Source organism: Ctenopharyngodon idella, chromosome 3, assembly GCF_019924925.1.
Source record: "Ctenopharyngodon idella isolate HZGC_01 chromosome 3, HZGC01, whole genome shotgun sequence".
In the NCBI taxonomy this organism is placed as follows: domain Eukaryota; kingdom Metazoa; phylum Chordata; class Actinopteri; order Cypriniformes; family Xenocyprididae; genus Ctenopharyngodon; species Ctenopharyngodon idella.
The window spans coordinates 57,744,479-57,768,505 of record NC_067222.1 but is presented as its reverse complement, the minus strand read 5'-3'; the positions used below and the strand labels follow the sequence as shown (position 1 = coordinate 57,768,505).

Here is a 24,027-nt window from a genome sequence, read left to right as displayed (position 1 = left end):
ATACTTATTATTATTATTATTATTATTATTCTTCTTCTTCTTCTGGACAAAAACTTTGGCGCGTAACTTGTCCCGCAGTTTTTGTCCTAGACCCATGAATGAGGTGTCAAATCGACCGGCTCATTGAGGAGAGGTGTGCTATGACTTTTATAAGCGATCGGCCCAACGATGTTCGCACAGGGGGCGAAAAAGCGGCCAAAAAAGTCCCATTGACTTTCAATGGCGGAATGTTCAGAAATTTGAATCTCAACTGTCACTTTCTCACACACGCACACACACGCAGGGCCTTAGAACCCTTTCTCTCACTCACTCACATCTCTCACTATTGATCACAGTGTCATAGAGACAAGGGGGCGGGCTCATTTCACTCAGGCAACCAATCAGTCTCTCAGGATCAATGTGACGCTATCAAGCCACGCCCTAGCAACCATATAGAGCACCATAGCAACAGGTTCCATAGACTTCCATTCAAAAAGATCAAAGATAGTCCTTTGGATAGAAGTGTCATAGGAAGATGAGGGTGGGCTCATTTGACTCGGGACAGCAAACGGCCAATCACGAATCACCTTCAAGACTTCATAGCCACGCCCTAGCAACCATTTAGAGCATCCTAGCAACCCAAAGCACAGAGGGATATCTTCAAATCTGAATATCATAGAAGCATGGGGGTTGGTTTATATCATTCATACTGGCAAGCAGCCTTTGGAGTATCATCATTGGTAGCTGCCAAGCCACTCCCTAGCAACCAAATAGAGTACCCTAGCAACCGTTTTGCAAGACCTATATCTCTGCATCAGAACATCGTAGAGACATGGCGGTTGGCTCTTTTGACTCATGCTAGCAAACTGGACTTCCAACATGCTACACATGCTAGCAGTGAATAGCTACATGCTAATAGTGATTAGCTAAGTGCTAAAGTGTCTAAGATCATGCTAAGAACTCTATAAAAACACCATAGTAACCATCTGTGACAACTACCAACCACCTAGTAACATCATAGCAACCACTCAGGTTACCATAGCAACTGCCTAGCAACCACTCATAACACCCTAGCAACCGCCTAGCAACACCTTAGCAACTGCCCCAAGTACCTTACTAACTGCCTAGCAACCGCCTAGCAACCACCCAGGTTACCATAGCAACCGCCTAGCAACCACCCAGAACACCCTAGCAACCGCCTAGCATCGCCTTAGCAACCACCCCAAGTACCTTACCAACTGCCTAGCAACCGCCAAGCAACCACCCAGGTTACCATAGCAACCGCCTAGCAACCACCCAGAACACCCTAGCAACCGCCTAGCAACACCTTAGCAACCACCCCAAGTACCTTAGCAACTGCCTAGCAACACCCTAGCAACCACCCAGGTTACCATAGCAACCGCCTAGCAACCACCCAGAACACCCTAGCAACCGCCTAGCATCGCCTTAGCAACCACCCCAAGTACCTTACCAACTGCCTAGCAACCGCCAAGCAACCACCCAGGTTACCATAGCAACCGCCTAGCAACCACCCAGAACACCCTAGCAACCGCCTAGCAACACCTTAGCAACCACCCCAAGTACCTTAGCAACTGCCTAGCAACACCCTAGCAACCACCCAGGTTACCATAGCAACCGCCTAGCAACCACCCAGAACACCCTAGCAACCGCCTAGCAACACCTTAGCAACCACCCCAAGTACCTTAGCAACTGCCTAGCAACACCCTAGCAACCACCCAGGTTACCATAGTAACCGCCTAGCAACCACCCAGAACACCTTAGCAATTGCCTAGAAACACCCTAGCAACCGAGTGCTGAATTTTGCCACTGCAAGCACCATTCACATTTTCTTCAGGAAATGTACATTCTAGTTATTATTATTATTCTTCTTCTTCTTCTGGACAAAACTTCGGCGCGTAACTTGTCCCGCAGTTTTTGTCCTAGACCCATGAATGAGGTGTCAAATCGACCGGCTCATTGAGGAGAGGTGTGCTATGACTTTTATAAGCGATCGGCCCAACGATGTTCGCACAGGGGGCGAGAAAGCGGCCAAAAAAGTCCCATTGACTTTCAATGGCGGAATGTTCAGAAATTTGAATCTCAACTGTCACTTTCTCACACACGCACACACACGCAGGGCCTTAGAACCCTTTCTGTCACTCACTCACATCTCTCACTATTGATCACAGTGTCATAGAGACAAGGGGGCGGGCTCATTTCACTCAGGCAACCAATCAGTCTCTCAGGATCAATGTGACGCTATTAAGCCACGCCCTAGCAACCATATAGAGCACCATAGCAACAGGTTCCATAGACTTCCATTCAAAAAGATCAAAGATATTCCTTTGGATAGAAGTGTCATAGGAACATGAGGGTGGGCTCATTTGACTTGGGACAGCAAACGGCCAATCACAAATCACCTTCAAGACTTCATAGCCACGCCCTAGCAACCATTTAGAGCACCCTAGCAACCCACAGCATAGAGGGATATCTTCAAATATGAATATCATAGAGGCATGGGGGTTGGTTTATATCATTCATACTAGCAAGCAGCTTTGGAGTATCATCACTCTCAGCTGCTAAGCCACTCCCTAGCAACCAAATAGAGTACCCTAGCAACCATTTAGCAAGACCTATATCTCTGCATCAGAGCATCGTAGGGACATGGCGGTTGGGTTATATTGGCAAGCAGCCTTTGGTGTATCATCATTGGCAGCTGCCAAGCCACTCCCTAGCAACCAAACAGAGTACCCTAGCAACCGTTTAGCAAGACCTATATCTCTGCATCAGAGCATCGTAGAGACATGGCGGTTGGCTCTTTTGACTCATGCTAGCAAACTGGACTTCCAACATGCTACACATGCTAGCAGTGAATAGCTACATGCTAATAGTGATTAGCTAAGTGCTAAAGTGTCTAAGAACATGCTAAGAACTCTATAAAAACACCATAGTAACCATCTGTGACAACTACCAACCACCTAGTAACATCATAGCAACCACCCAGGTTACCATAGCAACTGCCTAGCAACCACCCATAACACCCTAGCAACTGCCTAGCAACACCTTAGCAACTGCCCCAAGTACCTTACCAACTGCCTAGCAACACCCTAGCAACCACCCAGGTTACCATAGCAACCGCCTAGCAACCACCCAGAACACCTTAGCAACCGCCTAGCAACACCTTAGCAACCACCCCAAGTACCTTAGCAACTGCCTAGCAACAGCCTAGCAACCACCCAGGTTACCATAGCAACCGCCTAGCAACCACCCAGAACACCCTAGCAACCGCCTAGCAACACCTTAGCAACCACCCCAAGTACCTTAGCAACTGCCTAGCAACCGCCTAGCAACCACTCAGGTTACCATAGCAACCGCCTAGCAACCACCCAGAACACCCTAGCAACCGCCTAGCAACACCTTAGCAACCACCCCAAGTACCTTAGCAACTGCCTAGCAACACCCTAGCAACCACCCAGGTTACCATAGCAACCGCCTAGCAATCACCCAGAACACCCTAGCAACCGCCTAGCAACACCTTAGCAACCACCCCAAGTACCTTAGCAACTGACTAGCAACACCCTAGCAACCACCCAGGTTACCATAGCAACCGCCTAACAACCACCCAGAACACCTTAGCAATTGCCTAGAAACACCCTAGCAACCGAGTGCCGAGTTTTGCCACTGCAAGCACCATTCACATTTTCTTCAGGAAATGTACATTCTAGTATTGTAATTACTATTCACCTGGAGAAAAGTTTGGCGCGTAACTCGTCCCGCACCGTTTGTCGTAGACCCATAAATGAGGTGTCAAATCGACCGGCTTATTGAGGAGAGGTGTGCTATGACTTTTCTAAGCGATCGGGTGTACGAAGTTTGCCCAGCGGACAAAAAATCAGCTGAAAAAAGTCCCATAGACTTAACATTGGGACAAAATCTGTGAGATCATAACTTTGGATCAGAAGATCATAGAGACTTGGTGTTGGGCTCAGCTGAATCAGTCTATCAAGAAGCCAACAAGTAGTGACTTGACTTAACTTCATAGTCACGCCTTAGCAACCACCTAGCAACCGAGTTTCAATTTTGCCACTGCAAGCACCATTCACATTTTCTTCAGGAAATGTACATTCTAGTATTGTAATTACTATTCACCTGAACAAAACTTTGGCGTGTAACTCGTCCCGCACCGTTTGTCGTAGACCGATGAATGAGGTGTCAAATCGACCGGTTTATTGAGGAGAGGTGTGCTATGACTTTTCTAAGCAATCGGGTGTACGATGTTCGCACAGCGTACGAAAAATCGGCTGAAAAAAGTCCCATAGACTTAACATTGCCACAAAATCTCTGAGATCATATCTTTGGATCAGAAGGTCATAGAGACTTGGGGCTGGGCTCTTTTGACTCGGCCAGCCAATAGGTAGTGACACAGCAACTTCATAGCCACGCCCTAGCAACCAATTACAGCACCCTAGCAACCGAGTGGTGAATTTTGCCACTGCAAGCACCATTCACATTTTCTTCAGGAAATGTACATTCTAGTATTGTAATTACTATTCACCTGGACAAAACTTTGGCGCGTAACTCGTCCCGCACCGTTTGTCGTAGACCCATAAATGAGGTGTCAAATCGACCGGTTTATTGAGGAGAGGTGTGCTATGACTTTTCTAAGCAATCGGGTGTACGATGTTCGCACAGCGTACGAAAAATCGGCTGAAAAAAGTCCCATAGACTTAACATTGCCACAAAATCTCTGAGATCATATTTTTGGATCAGAAGGTCATAGAGACTTGGGGCTGGGCTCTTTTGACTAGGCCAGCCAATAGGTAGTGACACAGCAACTTCATAGCCACGCCCTAGCAACCAATTACAGCACCCTAGCAACCGAGTGGCGAATTTTGCCACTGCAAGCACCATTCACATTTTCTTCAGGAAATGTACATTCTAGTTAATGGTGCTTGCCAAAGGCAAAGCATCATTATTGTTCTCCTGCATACTTATTATTATTATTATTATTATTATTCTTCTTCTTCTTCTGGACAAAAACTTCGGCGCGTAACTTGTCCCGCAGTTTTTGTCCTAGACCCATGAATGAGGTGTCAAATCGACCGGCTCATTGAGGAGAGGTGTGCTATGACTTTTATAAGCGATCGGCCCAACGATGTTCGCACAGGGGGCGAAAAAGCGGCCAAAAAAGTCCCATTGACTTTCAATGGCGGAATGTTCAGAAATTTGAATCTCAACTGTCACTTTCTCACACACGCACACACACGCAGGGCCTTAGAACCCTTTCTCTCACTCACTCACATCTCTCACTATTGATCACAGTGTCATAGAGACAAGGGGGCAGGCTCATTTCACTCAGGCAACCAATCAGTCTCTCAGGATCAATGTGAAGCTATGAAGCCACGCCCTAGCAACCATATAGAGCACCATAGCAACAGGTTCCATAGACTTCCATTCAAAAAGGTCAAAGATAGTCCTTTGGATAGAAGTGTCATAGGAACACGAGGGTGGGCTCATTTGACTCGGGAGAGCAAACGGCCAATCACGAATCACCTTTAAGACTTCATAGCCACGCCCTAGCAACCATTTAGAGCACCCTAGCAACCCAAAGCATAGAGGGATATCTTCAAATCTGAATATCATAGAGGCATGGGGGTTGATTTATATCATTCATACTGGCAAGCAGCCTTTGGAGTATCATCATTGGCAGCCGCTAAGCCACTCCCTAGCAACCAAACAGAGTACCCTAGCAACCGTTTAGCAAGACCTATATCTCTGTATCAGAGCATCGTAGGGACATGGCGGTTGGCTTATATTGGCAAGCAGCCTTTGGTGTATCATCATTGGCAGCCGCTAAGCCACTCCCTAGCAACCAAACAGAGTACCCTAGCAACCGTTTAGCAAGACCTATATCTCTGCATCAGAGCATCGTAGAGACATGGCGGTTGGCTCTTTTGACTCATGCTAGCAAACTGGACTTCCAACATGCTAAACATGCTAGCAGTGAATAGCTACATGCTAATAGTGATTAGCTAATTGCTAAAGTGTCTAAGAACATGCTAAGAACTCTATAAAAACACCATAGTAACCATCTGTGACAACTACCAACCACCTAGTAACATCATAGCAACCACCTAGGTTACCATAGCAACTGCCTAGCAACCACTCATAACACCCTAGCAACCGCCTAGCAACACCTTAGCAACTGCCCCAAGTACCTTACCAACTGCCTAGCAACCGCCTAGCAACCACCCAGGTTACCATAGCAACCGCCTAGCAACCACCCAGAACACCCTAGCAACCGCCTAGCAACACCTTAGAAACCACCCCAAGTACCTTAGCAACTGCCTAGCAACCGCCTAGCAACCACCAAGGTTACCATAGCAACCACCTAGCAACCACCCAGAACACCCTAGCAACCGCCTAGCAACACCTTAGCAACCACCCCAAGTACCTTAGCAACTGCCTAGCAACACCCTAGCAACCACCCAGGTTACCATAGCAACCGCCTAGCAACCACCCAGAACACCCTAGCAACCGCCTAGCAACACCTTAGCAACCACCCCAAGTACCTTAGCAACTGCCTAGCAACACCCTAGCAACCACCCAGGTTACCATAGTAACCGCCTAGCAACCACCCAGAACACCTTAGCAATTGCCTAGAAACACCCTAGCAACCGAGTGCTGAATTTTGCCACTGCAAGCACCATTCACATTTTCTTCAGGAAATGTACATTCTAGTTATTATTATTATTCTTCTTCTTCTTCTGGACAAAAACTTTGGCGCGTAACTTGTCCCGCAGTTTTTGTCCTAGACCCATGAATGAGGTGTCAAATCGACCGGCTCATTGAGGAGAGGTGTGCTATGACTTTTATAAGCGATCGGCCCAACGATGTTCGCACAGGGGGCGAAAAAGCGGCCAAAAAAGTCCCATTGACTTTCAATGGCGGAATGTTCAGAAATTTGAATCTCAACTGTCACTTTCTCACACACGCACACACACGCAGGGCCTTAGAACCCTTTCTCTCACTCACTCACATCTCTCACTATTGATCACAGTGTCATAGAGACAAGGGGGCGGGCTCATTTCACTCAGGCAACCAATCAGTCTCTCAGGATCAATGTGACGCTATCAAGCCACGCCCTAGCAACCATATAGAGCACCATAGCAACAGGTTCCATAGACTTCCATTCAAAAAGATCAAAGATAGTCCTTTGGATAGAAGTGTCATAGGAAGATGAGGGTGGGCTCATTTGACTCGGGACAGCAAACGGCCAATCACGAATCACCTTCAAGACTTCATAGCCACGCCCTAGCAACCATTTAGAGCATCCTAGCAACCCAAAGCACAGAGGGATATCTTCAAATCTGAATATCATAGAAGCATGGGGGTTGGTTTATATCATTCATACTGGCAAGCAGCCTTTGGAGTATCATCATTGGTAGCTGCCAAGCCACTCCCTAGCAACCAAATAGAGTACCCTAGCAACCGTTTTGCAAGACCTATATCTCTGCATCAGAACATCGTAGAGACATGGCGGTTGGCTCTTTTGACTCATGCTAGCAAACTGGACTTCCAACATGCTACACATGCTAGCAGTGAATAGCTACATGCTAATAGTGATTAGCTAAGTGCTAAAGTGTCTAAGATCATGCTAAGAACTCTATAAAAACACCATAGTAACCATCTGTGACAACTACCAACCACCTAGTAACATCATAGCAACCACTCAGGTTACCATAGCAACTGCCTAGCAACCACTCATAACACCCTAGCAACCGCCTAGCAACACCTTAGCAACTGCCCCAAGTACCTTACTAACTGCCTAGCAACCGCCTAGCAACCACCCAGGTTACCATAGCAACCGCCTAGCAACCACCCAGAACACCCTAGCAACCGCCTAGCATCGCCTTAGCAACCACCCCAAGTACCTTACCAACTGCCTAGCAACCGCCAAGCAACCACCCAGGTTACCATAGCAACCGCCTAGCAACCACCCAGAACACCCTAGCAACCGCCTAGCAACACCTTAGCAACCACCCCAAGTACCTTAGCAACTGCCTAGCAACACCCTAGCAACCACCCAGGTTACCATAGCAACCGCCTAGCAACCACCCAGAACACCCTAGCAACCGCCTAGCATCGCCTTAGCAACCACCCCAAGTACCTTACCAACTGCCTAGCAACCGCCAAGCAACCACCCAGGTTACCATAGCAACCGCCTAGCAACCACCCAGAACACCCTAGCAACCGCCTAGCAACACCTTAGCAACCACCCCAAGTACCTTAGCAACTGCCTAGCAACACCCTAGCAACCACCCAGGTTACCATAGCAACCGCCTAGCAACCACCCAGAACACCCTAGCAACCGCCTAGCAACACCTTAGCAACCACCCCAAGTACCTTAGCAACTGCCTAGCAACACCCTAGCAACCACCCAGGTTACCATAGTAACCGCCTAGCAACCACCCAGAACACCTTAGCAATTGCCTAGAAACACCCTAGCAACCGAGTGCTGAATTTTGCCACTGCAAGCACCATTCACATTTTCTTCAGGAAATGTACATTCTAGTTATTATTATTATTCTTCTTCTTCTTCTGGACAAAACTTCGGCGCGTAACTTGTCCCGCAGTTTTTGTCCTAGACCCATGAATGAGGTGTCAAATCGACCGGCTCATTGAGGAGAGGTGTGCTATGACTTTTATAAGCGATCGGCCCAACGATGTTCGCACAGGGGGCGAGAAAGCGGCCAAAAAAGTCCCATTGACTTTCAATGGCGGAATGTTCAGAAATTTGAATCTCAACTGTCACTTTCTCACACACGCACACACACGCAGGGCCTTAGAACCCTTTCTGTCACTCACTCACATCTCTCACTATTGATCACAGTGTCATAGAGACAAGGGGGCGGGCTCATTTCACTCAGGCAACCAATCAGTCTCTCAGGATCAATGTGACGCTATTAAGCCACGCCCTAGCAACCATATAGAGCACCATAGCAACAGGTTCCATAGACTTCCATTCAAAAAGATCAAAGATATTCCTTTGGATAGAAGTGTCATAGGAACATGAGGGTGGGCTCATTTGACTTGGGACAGCAAACGGCCAATCACAAATCACCTTCAAGACTTCATAGCCACGCCCTAGCAACCATTTAGAGCACCCTAGCAACCCACAGCATAGAGGGATATCTTCAAATATGAATATCATAGAGGCATGGGGGTTGGTTTATATCATTCATACTAGCAAGCAGCTTTGGAGTATCATCACTCTCAGCTGCTAAGCCACTCCCTAGCAACCAAATAGAGTACCCTAGCAACCATTTAGCAAGACCTATATCTCTGCATCAGAGCATCGTAGGGACATGGCGGTTGGGTTATATTGGCAAGCAGCCTTTGGTGTATCATCATTGGCAGCTGCCAAGCCACTCCCTAGCAACCAAACAGAGTACCCTAGCAACCGTTTAGCAAGACCTATATCTCTGCATCAGAGCATCGTAGAGACATGGCGGTTGGCTCTTTTGACTCATGCTAGCAAACTGGACTTCCAACATGCTACACATGCTAGCAGTGAATAGCTACATGCTAATAGTGATTAGCTAAGTGCTAAAGTGTCTAAGAACATGCTAAGAACTCTATAAAAACACCATAGTAACCATCTGTGACAACTACCAACCACCTAGTAACATCATAGCAACCACCCAGGTTACCATAGCAACTGCCTAGCAACCACCCATAACACCCTAGCAACTGCCTAGCAACACCTTAGCAACTGCCCCAAGTACCTTACCAACTGCCTAGCAACACCCTAGCAACCACCCAGGTTACCATAGCAACCGCCTAGCAACCACCCAGAACACCTTAGCAACCGCCTAGCAACACCTTAGCAACCACCCCAAGTACCTTAGCAACTGCCTAGCAACAGCCTAGCAACCACCCAGGTTACCATAGCAACCGCCTAGCAACCACCCAGAACACCCTAGCAACCGCCTAGCAACACCTTAGCAACCACCCCAAGTACCTTAGCAACTGCCTAGCAACCGCCTAGCAACCACTCAGGTTACCATAGCAACCGCCTAGCAACCACCCAGAACACCCTAGCAACCGCCTAGCAACACCTTAGCAACCACCCCAAGTACCTTAGCAACTGCCTAGCAACACCCTAGCAACCACCCAGGTTACCATAGCAACCGCCTAGCAATCACCCAGAACACCCTAGCAACCGCCTAGCAACACCTTAGCAACCACCCCAAGTACCTTAGCAACTGACTAGCAACACCCTAGCAACCACCCAGGTTACCATAGCAACCGCCTAACAACCACCCAGAACACCTTAGCAATTGCCTAGAAACACCCTAGCAACCGAGTGCCGAGTTTTGCCACTGCAAGCACCATTCACATTTTCTTCAGGAAATGTACATTCTAGTATTGTAATTACTATTCACCTGGAGAAAAGTTTGGCGCGTAACTCGTCCCGCACCGTTTGTCGTAGACCCATAAATGAGGTGTCAAATCGACCGGCTTATTGAGGAGAGGTGTGCTATGACTTTTCTAAGCGATCGGGTGTACGAAGTTTGCCCAGCGGACAAAAAATCAGCTGAAAAAAGTCCCATAGACTTAACATTGGGACAAAATCTGTGAGATCATAACTTTGGATCAGAAGATCATAGAGACTTGGTGTTGGGCTCAGCTGAATCAGTCTATCAAGAAGCCAACAAGTAGTGACTTGACTTAACTTCATAGTCACGCCTTAGCAACCACCTAGCAACCGAGTTTCAATTTTGCCACTGCAAGCACCATTCACATTTTCTTCAGGAAATGTACATTCTAGTATTGTAATTACTATTCACCTGAACAAAACTTTGGCGTGTAACTCGTCCCGCACCGTTTGTCGTAGACCGATGAATGAGGTGTCAAATCGACCGGTTTATTGAGGAGAGGTGTGCTATGACTTTTCTAAGCAATCGGGTGTACGATGTTCGCACAGCGTACGAAAAATCGGCTGAAAAAAGTCCCATAGACTTAACATTGCCACAAAATCTCTGAGATCATATCTTTGGATCAGAAGGTCATAGAGACTTGGGGCTGGGCTCTTTTGACTCGGCCAGCCAATAGGTAGTGACACAGCAACTTCATAGCCACGCCCTAGCAACCAATTACAGCACCCTAGCAACCGAGTGGTGAATTTTGCCACTGCAAGCACCATTCACATTTTCTTCAGGAAATGTACATTCTAGTATTGTAATTACTATTCACCTGGACAAAACTTTGGCGCGTAACTCGTCCCGCACCGTTTGTCGTAGACCCATAAATGAGGTGTCAAATCGACCGGTTTATTGAGGAGAGGTGTGCTATGACTTTTCTAAGCAATCGGGTGTACGATGTTCGCACAGCGTACGAAAAATCGGCTGAAAAAAGTCCCATAGACTTAACATTGCCACAAAATCTCTGAGATCATATTTTTGGATCAGAAGGTCATAGAGACTTGGGGCTGGGCTCTTTTGACTAGGCCAGCCAATAGGTAGTGACACAGCAACTTCATAGCCACGCCCTAGCAACCAATTACAGCACCCTAGCAACCGAGTGGCGAATTTTGCCACTGCAAGCACCATTCACATTTTCTTCAGGAAATGTACATTCTAGTTAATGGTGCTTGCCAAAGGCAAAGCATCATTATTGTTCTCCTGCATACTTATTATTATTATTATTATTATTCTTCTTCTTCTTCTGGACAAAAACTTCGGCGCGTAACTTGTCCCGCAGTTTTTGTCCTAGACCCATGAATGAGGTGTCAAATCGACCGGCTCATTGAGGAGAGGTGTGCTATGACTTTTATAAGCGATCGGCCCAACGATGTTCGCACAGGGGGCGAAAAAGCGGCCAAAAAAGTCCCATTGACTTTCAATGGCGGAATGTTCAGAAATTTGAATCTCAACTGTCACTTTCTCACACACGCACACACACGCAGGGCCTTAGAACCCTTTCTCTCACTCACTCACATCTCTCACTATTGATCACAGTGTCATAGAGACAAGGGGGCGGGCTCATTTCACTCAGGCAACCAATCAGTCTCTCAGGATCAATGTGAAGCTATCAAGCCACGCCCTAGCAACCATATAGAGCACCATAGCAACAGGTTCCATAGACTTCCATTCAAAAAGATTAAAGATATTCCTTTGGATAGAAGTGTCATAGGAACATGAGGGTGGGCTCATTTGACTCGGGACAGCAAACGGCCAATCACGAATCACCTTCAAGACTTCATAGCCACGTCCTAGCAACCATTTAGAGCACCCTAGCAACCCAAAGCATAGAGGGATATCTTTAAATCTGAATATCATAGAGGCATGGGGGTTGATTTATATCAATCATACTGGCAAGCAGCCTTTGGAGTATCATCACTGGCAGCTGCCAAGCCACTCCCTAGCAACCAAACAGAGTACCCTAGCAACCGTTTTGCAAGACCTATATCTCTGCATCAGAACATCGTAGAGACTTGGCGGTTGGCTTATATTGGCAAGCAGCCTTTGGTGTATCATCATTGGCAGCTGCCAAGCCACTCCCTAGCAACCAAACAGAGTACCCTAGCAACCGTTTAGCAAGACCTATATCTCTGCATCAGAGCATCGTAGAGTCATGGCGGTTGGCTCTTTTGACTCATGCTAGCAAACTGGACTTCCAACATGCTACACATGCTAGCAGTGAATAGCTACATGCTAATGGTGATTAGCTAAGTGCTAAAGTGGGCTAAGAACATGCTAAGAACTCTATAAAAACACCATAGTAACCATCTGTGACAACTACCAACCACCTAGTAACATCATAGCAACCACCTAGGTTACCATAGCAACTGCCTAGCAACCACCCATAACACCCTAGCAACCGCCTAGCAACACCTTAGCAACCACCCCAAGTACCTTGCCAACTGCCTAGCAACCGCCTAGCAACCACCCAGGTTACCATAGCAACCGCCTAGCAACCACCCAGAACACCCTAGCAACCGCCTAGCAACACCTTAGCAACTGCCCCAAGTACCTTAGCAACTGCCTAGCAACCGCCTAGCAACCACCCAGGTTACCATAGCAACCGCCTAGCAACCACCCAGAACACCCTAGCAACCACCTAGCAACCGCCTAGCAACCACCCAGAACACCCTAGCAACCGCCTAGCAACACCTTAGCAACCACCCCAAGTACCTTAGCAACTGCCTAGCAACCACCCAGAACACCTTAGCAATTGCCTAGAAACACCCTAGCAACCGAGTGCCGAGTTTTGCCACTGCAAGCACCATTCACATTTTCTTCAGGAAATGTACATTCTAGTTATTATTATTCTTCTTCTTCTTCTTCTGGACAAAAACTTCGGCGCGTAACTTGTCCCGCAGTTTTTGTCCTAGACCCATGAATGAGGTGTCAAATCGACCGGCTCATTGAGGAGAGGTGTGCTATGACTTTTATAAGCGATCGGCCCAACGATGTTCGCACAGGGGGCGAAAAAGCGGCCAAAAAAGTCCCATTGACTTTCAATGGCGGAATGTTCAGAAATTTGAATCTCAACTGTCACTTTCTCACACACGCACACACACGCAGGGCCTTAGAACCCTTTCTCTCACTCACTCACATCTCTCACTATTGATCACAGTGTCATAGAGACAAGGGGGCGGGCTCATTTCACTCAGGCAACCAATCAGTCTCTCAGGATCAATGTGAAGCTATCAAGCCACGCCCTAGCAACCATATAGAGCACCATAGCAACAGGTTCCATAGACTTCCATTCAAAAAGATTAAAGATATTCCTTTGGATAGAAGTGTCATAGGAACATGAGGGTGGGCTCATTTGACTCGGGACAGCAAACGGCCAATCACGAATCACCTTCAAGACTTCATAGCCACGTCCTAGCAACCATTTAGAGCACCCTAGCAACCCAAAGCATAGAGGGATATCTTTAAATCTGAATATCATAGAGGCATGGGGGTTGATTTATATCAATCATACTGGCAAGCAGCCTTTGGAGTATCATCACTGGCAGCTGCCAAGCCACTCCCTAGCAACCAAACAGAGTACCCTAGCAACCGTTTTGCAAGACCTATATCTCTGCATCAGAACATCGTAGAGACTTGGCGGTTGGCTTATATTGGCAAGCAGCCTTTGGTGTATCATCATTGGCAGCTGCCAAGCCACTCCCTAGCAACCAAACAGAGTACCCTAGCAACCGTTTAGCAAGACCTATATCTCTGCATCAGAGCATCGTAGAGTCATGGCGGTTGGCTCTTTTGACTCATGCTAGCAAACTGGACTTCCAACATGCTACACATGCTAGCAGTGAATAGCTACATGCTAATGGTGATTAGCTAAGTGCTAAAGTGGGCTAAGAACATGCTAAGAACTCTATAAAAACACCATAGTAACCATCTGTGACAACTACCAACCACCTAGTAACATCATAGCAACCACCTAGGTTACCATAGCAACTGCCTAGCAACCACCCATAACACCCTAGCAACCGCCTAGCAACACCTTAGCAACCACCCCAAGTACCTTGCCAACTGCCTAGCAACCGCCTAGCAACCACCCAGGTTACCATAGCAACCGCCTAGCAACCACCCAGAACACCCTAGCAACCGCCTAGCAACACCTTAGCAACTGCCCCAAGTACCTTAGCAACTGCCTAGCAACCGCCTAGCAACCACCCAGGTTACCATAGCAACCGCCTAGCAACCACCCAGAACACCCTAGCAACCACCTAGCAACCGCCTAGCAACCACCCAGAACACCCTAGCAACCGCCTAGCAACACCTTAGCAACCACCCCAAGTACCTTAGCAACTGCCTAGCAACCACCCAGAACACCTTAGCAATTGCCTAGAAACACCCTAGCAACCGAGTGCCGAGTTTTGCCACTGCAAGCACCATTCACATTTTCTTCAGGAAATGTACATTCTAGTTATTATTATTATTCTTCTTCTTCTTCTGGACAAAAACTTTGGCGCGTAACTTGTCCCGCAGTTTTTGTCCTAGACCCATGAATGAGGTGTCAAATCGACCGGCTCATTGAGGAGAGGTGTGCTATGACTTTTATAAGCGATCGGCCCAACGATGTTCGCACAGGGGGCGAAAAAGCGGCCAAAAAAGTCCCATTGACTTTCAATGGCGGAATGTTCAGAAATTTGAATCTCAACTGTCACTTTCTCACACACGCACACACACGCAGGGCCTTAGAACCCTTTCTCTCACTCACTCACATCTCTCACTATTGATCACAGTGTCATAGAGACAAGGGGGCGGGCTCATTTCACTCAGGCAACCAATCAGTCTCTCAGGATCAATGTGACGCTATCAAGCCACGCCCTAGCAACCATATAGAGCACCATAGCAACAGGTTCCATAGACTTCCATTCAAAAAGATCAAAGATAGTCCTTTGGATAGAAGTGTCATAGGAAGATGAGGGTGGGCTCATTTGACTCGGGACAGCAAACGGCCAATCACGAATCACCTTCAAGACTTCATAGCCACGCCCTAGCAACCATTTAGAGCATCCTAGCAACCCAAAGCACAGAGGGATATCTTCAAATCTGAATATCATAGAAGCATGGGGGTTGGTTTATATCATTCATACTGGCAAGCAGCCTTTGGAGTATCATCATTGGTAGCTGCCAAGCCACTCCCTAGCAACCAAATAGAGTACCCTAGCAACCGTTTTGCAAGACCTATATCTCTGCATCAGAACATCGTAGAGACATGGCGGTTGGCTCTTTTGACTCATGCTAGCAAACTGGACTTCCAACATGCTACACATGCTAGCAGTGAATAGCTACATGCTAATAGTGATTAGCTAAGTGCTAAAGTGTCTAAGATCATGCTAAGAACTCTATAAAAACACCATAGTAACCATCTGTGACAACTACCAACCACCTAGTAACATCATAGCAACCACTCAGGTTACCATAGCAACTGCCTAGCAACCACTCATAACACCCTAGCAACCGCCTAGCAACACCTTAGCAACTGCCCCAAGTACCTTACTAACTGCCTAGCAACCGCCTAGCAACCACCCAGGTTACCATAGCAACCGCCTAGCAACCACCCAGAACACCCTAGCAACCGCCTAGCATCGCCTTAGCAACCACCCCAAGTACCTTACCAACTGCCTAGCAACCGCCAAGCAACCACCCAGGTTACCATAGCAACCGCCTAGCAACCACCCAGAACACCCTAGCAACCGCCTAGCAACACCTTAGCAACCACCCCAAGTACCTTAGCAACTGCCTAGCAACACCCTAGCAACCACCCAGGTTACCATAGCAACCGCCTAGCAACCACCCAGAACACCCTAGCAACCGCCTAGCATCGCCTTAGCAACCACCCCAAGTACCTTACCAACTGCCTAGCAACCGCCAAGCAACCACCCAGGTTACCATAGCAACCGCCTAGCAACCACCCAGAACACCCTAGCAACCGCCTAGCAACACCTTAGCAACCACCCCAAGTACCTTAGCAACTGCCTAGCAACACCCTAGCAACCACCCAGGTTACCATAGCAACCGCCTAGCAACCACCCAGAACACCCTAGCAACCGCCTAGCAACACCTTAGCAACCACCCCAAGTACCTTAGCAACTGCCTAGCAACACCCTAGCAACCACCCAGGTTACCATAGTAACCGCCTAGCAACCACCCAGAACACCTTAGCAATTGCCTAGAAACACCCTAGCAACCGAGTGCTGAATTTTGCCACTGCAAGCACCATTCACATTTTCTTCAGGAAATGTACATTCTAGTTATTAATGGTGCTTGCCAAAGGCAAAGCATCATTATTGTTCTCCTGCATACTTATTATTATTATTAATGGTGCTTGCCAAAGGCAAAGCATCATTATTGTTCTCCTGCATACTTATTATTATTATTATTATTATTCTTCTTCTTCTTCTGGACAAAACTTCGGCGCGTAACTTGTCCCGCAGTTTTTGTCCTAGACCCATGAATGAGGTGTCAAATCGACCGGCTCATTGAGGAGAGGTGTGCTATGACTTTTATAAGCGATCGGCCCAACGATGTTCGCACAGGGGGCGAGAAAGCGGCCAAAAAAGTCCCATTGACTTTCAATGGCGGAATGTTCAGAAATTTGAATCTCAACTGTCACTTTCTCACACACGCACACACACGCAGGGCCTTAGAACCCTTTCTGTCACTCACTCACATCTCTCACTATTGATCACAGTGTCATAGAGACAAGGGGGCGGGCTCATTTCACTCAGGCAACCAATCAGTCTCTCAGGATCAATGTGACGCTATTAAGCCACGCCCTAGCAACCATATAGAGCACCATAGCAACAGGTTCCATAGACTTCCATTCAAAAAGATCAAAGATATTCCTTTGGATAGAAGTGTCATAGGAACATGAGGGTGGGCTCATTTGACTTGGGACAGCAAACGGCCAATCACAAATCACCTTCAAGACTTCATAGCCACGCCCTAGCAACCATTTAGAGCACCCTAGCAACCCACAGCATAGAGGGATATCTTCAAATATGAATATCATAGAGGCATGGGGGTTGGTTTATATCATTCATACTAGCAAGCAGCTTTGGAGTATCATCACTCTCAGCTGCTAAGCCACTCCCTAGCAACCAAATAGAGTACCCTAGCAACCATTTAGCAAGACCTATATCTCTGCATCAGAGCATCGTAGGGACATGGCGGTTGGGTTATATTGGCAAGCAGCCTTTGGTGTATCATCATTGGCAGCTGCCAAGCCACTCCCTAGCAACCAAACAGAGTACCCTAGCAACCGTTTAGCAAGACCTATATCTCTGCATCAGAGCATCGTAGAGACATGGCGGTTGGCTCTTTTGACTCATGCTAGCAAACTGGACTTCCAACATGCTACACATGCTAGCAGTGAATAGCTACATGCTAATAGTGATTAGCTAAGTGCTAAAGTGTCTAAGAACATGCTAAGAACTCTATAAAAACACCATAGTAACCATCTGTGACAACTACCAACCACCTAGTAACATCATAGCAACCACCCAGGTTACCATAGCAACTGCCTAGCAACCACCCATAACACCCTAGCAACTGCCTAGCAACACCTTAGCAACTGCCCCAAGTACCTTACCAACTGCCTAGCAACACCCTAGCAACCACCCAGGTTACCATAGCAACCGCCTAGCAACCACCCAGAACACCTTAGCAACCGCCTAGCAACACCTTAGCAACCACCCCAAGTACCTTAGCAACTGCCTAGCAACAGCCTAGCAACCACCCAGGTTACCATAGCAACCGCCTAGCAACCACCCAGAACACCCTAGCAACCGCCTAGCAACACCTTAGCAACCACCCCAAGTACCTTAGCAACTGCCTAGCAACCGCCTAGCAACCACTCAGGTTACCATAGCAACCGCCTAGCAACCACCCAGAACACCCTAGCAACCGCCTAGCAACACCTTAGCAACCACCCCAAGTACCTTAGCAACTGCCTAGCAACACCCTAGCAACCACCCAGGTTACCATAGCAACCGCCTAGCAATCACCCAGAACACCCTAGCAACCGCCTAGCAACACCTTAGCAACCACCCCAAGTACCTTAGCAACTGACTAGCAACACCCTAGCAACCACCCAGGTTACCATAGCAACCGCCTAACAACCACCCAGAACACCTTAGCAATTGCCTAGAAACACCCTAGCAACCGAGTGCCGAGTTTTGCCACTGCAAGCACCATTCACATTTTCTTCAGGAAATGTACATTCTAGTTAATGGTGCTTGCCAAAGGCAAAGCATCATTATTGTTCTCCTGCATACTTATTATTATTATTATTATTATTATTCTTCTTCTTCTTCTGGACAAAACTTCGGCGCGTAACTTGTCCCGCAGCTTTTGTCCTAGACCCACGAATGAGGTGTCAAATCGTGCGGATTATTGAGGAGAGGTGTGCTATGACTTTTATAAGCGATTGGGTGTACGATGTTCGTCCAGCGGGCGAAAAAGTAGCCGAAAAATCCCATTGACTTAACATTGCGACAAACTTTGACGAGTCATAGCTCCTAACGAGAATTTCGTAGAAACATGTGGGTTACCACGTTTGAAGAGGCTGACAGTCTCTGTCAGACCATACCTCAAAATGGGGTGTAAGTTGTACCCCTGGGGCGCAAGAGCTGCCCAAATTTGCCCCATAGACTTACTATGGTGAAGCCGTGCCCATGAAACAGTGTGTTTTTCCTACTATGGGAAATTACATAGGGATTTTGTATTGAACATAACTCTGGATCACAGTGTCATAGAGACAAGGGGGCGGGCTCATTTCACTCAGGCAACCAATCAGTCTCTCAGGATCAATGTGAAGCTATCAAGCCACGCCCTAGCAACCATATAGAGCACCATAGCAACAGGTTCCATAGACTTCCATTCAAAAAGATCAAAGATAGTCCTTTGGATAGAAGTGTCATAGGAACATGAGGGTGGGCTCATTTGACTCGGGACAGCAAACGGCCAATCACGAATCACCTTCAAGACTTCATAGCCATGCCCTAGCAACCATTTAGAGCACCCTAGCAACCCAAAGCATAGAGGGTTATCTTCAAATCTGAATATCATAGAGGCATGGGGGTTGGTTTATATCATTCATACTGGCAAGCAGCTTTGGAGTATCATCATTGGCAGCTGCTAAGCCACTCCCTAGCAACCAAATAGAGTACCCTAGCAACCGTTTTGCAAGACCTATATCTCTGCATCAGAACATCGTAGAGACATGGCGGTTGGCTTATATTGGCAAGCAGCCTTTGGAGTATCATCATTGGCAGCTGCTAAGCCACTCCCTAGCAACCAAATAGAGTACCCTAGCAACCGTTTTGCAAGACCTATATCTCTGTATCAGAGCATCGTAGAGACATGGCGGTTGGCTCTTTTGACTCATGCTAGCAAACTGGACTTCCAACATGCTACACATGCTAGCAGTGAATAGCTACATGCTAATGGTGATTAGCTAAGTGCTAAAGTGTCTAAGAACATGCTAAAAACTCTATAAAAACACCATAGTAACCATCTGTGACAACTACCAACCACCTAGTAACATCATAGCAACCACTCAGGTTACCATAGCAACTGCCTAGCAACCACTCATAACACCCTAGCAACCGCCTAGCAACACCTTAGCAACTGCCCCAAGTACCTTACTAACTGCCTAGCAACCGCCTAGCAACCGCCCAGGTTACCATAGCAACCGCCTAGCAACCACCCAGAACACCCTAGCAACCGCCTAGCAACGCCTTAGCAACCACCTCAAGTACCTTACCAACTGCCTAGCAACCGCCTAGCAACCACCCAGGTTACCATAGCAACCGCCTAGCAACCACCCAGAACACCCTAGCAACCGCCTAGCAACACCTTAGCAACCACCCCAAGTACCTTAGCAACTGCCTAGCAACCGCCTAGCAACCACCCAGGTTACCATAGCAACCGCCTAGCAACCACCCAGAACACCCTAGCAACCGCTTAGCAACACCTTAGCAACCACCCCAAGTACCTTAGCAACTGCCTATCAACCGCCTAGCAACCACCCAGGTTACCATAGCAACCGCCTAGCAACCACCCAGAACACCCTAGCAACCGCCTAGCAACACCTTAGCAACCACCCCAAGTACCTTAGCAACCGCCTAGCAACCGCCTAGCAACCACACAGGTTACCATAGCAACCGCCTAGCAATCACCCAGAACACCCTAGCAACCGCCTAGCAACACCTTAGCAACCACCCCAAGTACCTTAGCAACTGCCTAGCAACCACCCAGGTTACCATAGCAACCGCCTAGCAACCACCCAGAACTCCTTAGCAATTGCCTAGAAACACCGTAGCAACCGATTGCCGAGTTTTGCCACTGCAAGCACCATTCACATTTTCTTCAGGAAATGTACATTCTAGTATTGTAATTACTATTCACCTGGAGAAAAGTTTGGCGCGTAACTCGTCCCGCACCGTTTGTCGTAGACCCATAAATGAGGTGTCAAATCGACCGGCTTATTGAGGAGAGGTGTGCTATGACTTTTCTAAGCGATCGGGTGTACGAAGTTTGCCCAGCGGACAAAAAATCAGCTGAAAAAAGTCCCATAGACTTAACATTGGGACAAAATCTGTGAGATCATAACTTTGGATCAGAAGATCATAGAGACTTGGTGTTGGGCTCAGCTGAATCAGTCTATCAAGAAGCCAACAAGTAGTGACTTGACTTAACTTCATAGTCACGCCTTAGCAACCACCTAGCAACCGAGTTTCAATTTTGCCACTGCAAGCACCATTCACATTTTCTTCAGGAAATGTACATTCTAGTATTGTAATTACTATTCACCTGAACAAAACTTTGGCGTGTAACTCGTCCCGCACCGTTTGTCGTAGACCGATGAATGAGGTGTCAAATCGACCGGTTTATTGAGGAGAGGTGTGCTATGACTTTTCTAAGCAATCGGGTGTACGATGTTCGCACAGCGTACGAAAAATCGGCTGAAAAAAGTCCCATAGACTTAACATTGCCACAAAATCTCTGAGATCATATCTTTGGATCAGAAGGTCATAGAGACTTGGGGCTGGGCTCTTTTGACTCGGCCAGCCAATAGGTAGTGACACAGCAACTTCATAGCCACGCCCTAGCAACCAATTACAGCACCCTAGCAACCGAGTGGTGAATTTTGCCACTGCAAGCACCATTCACATTTTCTTCAGGAAATGTACATTCTAGTATTGTAATTACTATTCACCTGGACAAAACTTTGGCGCGTAACTCGTCCCGCACCGTTTGTCGTAGACCCATAAATGAGGTGTCAAATCGACCGGTTTATTGAGGAGAGGTGTGCTATGACTTTTCTAAGCAATCGGGTGTACGATGTTCGCACAGCGTACGAAAAATCGGCTGAAAAAAGTCCCATAGACTTAACATTGCCACAAAATCTCTGAGATCATATTTTTGGATCAGAAGGTCATAGAGACTTGGGGCTGGGCTCTTTTGACTAGGCCAGCCAATAGGTAGTGACACAGCAACTTCATAGCCACGCCCTAGCAACCAATTACAGCACCCTAGCAACCGAGTGGCGAATTTTGCCACTGCAAGCACCATTCACATTTTCTTCAGGAAATGTACATTCTAGTTATTATTCTTCTTCTTCTGGACAAAACTTCGGCGCGTAACTTGTCCCGCAGTTTTTGTCCTAGACCCATGAATGAGGTGTCGAATCGACCGGCTCATTGAGGAGAGGTGTGCTATGACTTTTATAAGCGATCGGGTGTACGATGTTCGCCCGGCGGGCGAAAAAGTAGCCGAAAAATCCCATTGACTTAACATTGCGACGAACTTTGACGAGTCATAGCTCCTAACAAGAATTTCGTAGAAACATGTGGGTTACCACGTTTGAAGAGGCTGACAGTCTCTGTCAGACCATACCTCAAAATGGGGTGTAAGTTGTACCCCTGGGGCGCAAGAGCTGCCCAAAGTGGCCCCATAGACTTACTATGGTGAAGCCGTGCCCATGAAACAGTGTGTTTTTCCTACTATGGTAAATTACATAGGGATTTTGTATTGAACATCACTCTGGATCACAGTGTCATAGAGACAAGGGGGTGGGCTCATTTTACTCAGGCAACCAATCAGTCTCTCAGGATCATTGTGAAGCTATCAAGCCACGCCCTAGCAACCATATAGAGCACCATAGCAACAAGTTCCATAGACTTCCATTGAAAAAGATCAAAGGAATATCTTTGGATGGAAGTGTCTTAGAAACATGAGGGTGGGCTCATTTAACTCGGTGCAGCATACGGCCAGTCACGAGTCACCTTCAAGACTTCATAGCCACGCCCTAGCAACCATTTAGAGCACCCTAGCAACCCAAAGCATAGAGGGATATCTTCAAATCTGAATATCATAGAGGCATGGTGGTTGGTTTATATCATTCATACTAGCAAGCAGCTTTGGAGTATCATCACTGGCAGCTGCTAAGCCACTCCCTAGCAACCAAATAGAGTACCCTAGCAACCATTTTGCAAGGCCTATTTCTCTGTATCAGAACATCGTAGAGACATGGGGGTTGGTTTATATTGGCAAGCAGCCTTTGGAGTATCATCATTGGCAGCTGCCAAGCCACTCCCTAGCAACCAAACAGAGTACCCTAGCAACCGTTTTGAAAGACCTATATCTCTGCATCAGAACATCGTAGAGACATGGCGGTTGGTTCTTTTTGACTCATGCTAGCAAACTGGACTTGCAACATGCTACACATGCTAGCAGTGAATAGCTACGTGCTAATAGCAATTAGCTTAGGTTTTATACATGACACAAACAAGTAAAAATGTGTTAGCATCATGCTAGTAGCATACTAATTGAGTTAGCATCATGCTAGTAGCATGCTAATCACGTTAGCATCATGCTAGCAAACATGCTAATCATGTTAGCATCTTGCCAAAATCACATTAGCAACACGCTAATTGTGTTAGCATCATGCTAGCAACATGCTAATTGTGTTAGCATCATGCTAGCAACATTCTAATCGTGTTAGCATCATGCTAGCAACATGCTAATTGTGTTAGCATCATCCTAGCAACATGCTTATCGTGTTACCATCATGCTAGCAACATGCTAATAATGTTAGCATCTTGTTAAAAACATGCTAGCAACATGTTAATCGTGTTAGCATCTTGCTAAAAACATGTTAGCAACATGGCAAGAATGCTAGCATCATGCTAGCAACATGCTAATCATGTTAGCATCTTGCTAAAAACATGCTAACAACATGCTAATTATGTTAGCATCATGCTAATCAAGAGTGCCGAGTTTTGCCACTGCAAGCACCATTCACATTTTCTTCAGGAAATGTACATTCTAGTTATTATTATTCTTCTTCTTCTTCTTCTGGACAAAAACTTTGGCGCGTAACTTGTCCCGCAGTTTTTGTCCTAGACCCATGAATGAGGTGTCAAATCGACCGGCTCATTGAGGAGAGGTGTGCTATGACTTTTATAAGCGATCGGCCCAACGATGTTCGCACAGGGGGCGAAAAAGCGGCCAA

General features: G+C 47.1%; 1 long non-coding RNA gene across 1 annotated transcript; it reads right to left on the bottom strand.

Moving 5' to 3' along the window:
- Positions 1–2,670: 2,670 nt before the first annotated feature.
- On the bottom strand, positions 2,671–22,200 carry LOC127508967 (uncharacterized). Its single transcript, XR_007929046.1, has 5 exons — positions 21,324–22,200; positions 10,833–11,238; positions 9,886–10,427; positions 3,536–8,385; positions 2,671–3,417 (listed from the first exon to the last, which is right to left on the bottom strand). It is a non-coding gene; the product is annotated as an uncharacterized LOC127508967 (long non-coding RNA).
- Between the last annotated feature and the right edge of the window lie 1,827 nt (positions 22,201–24,027).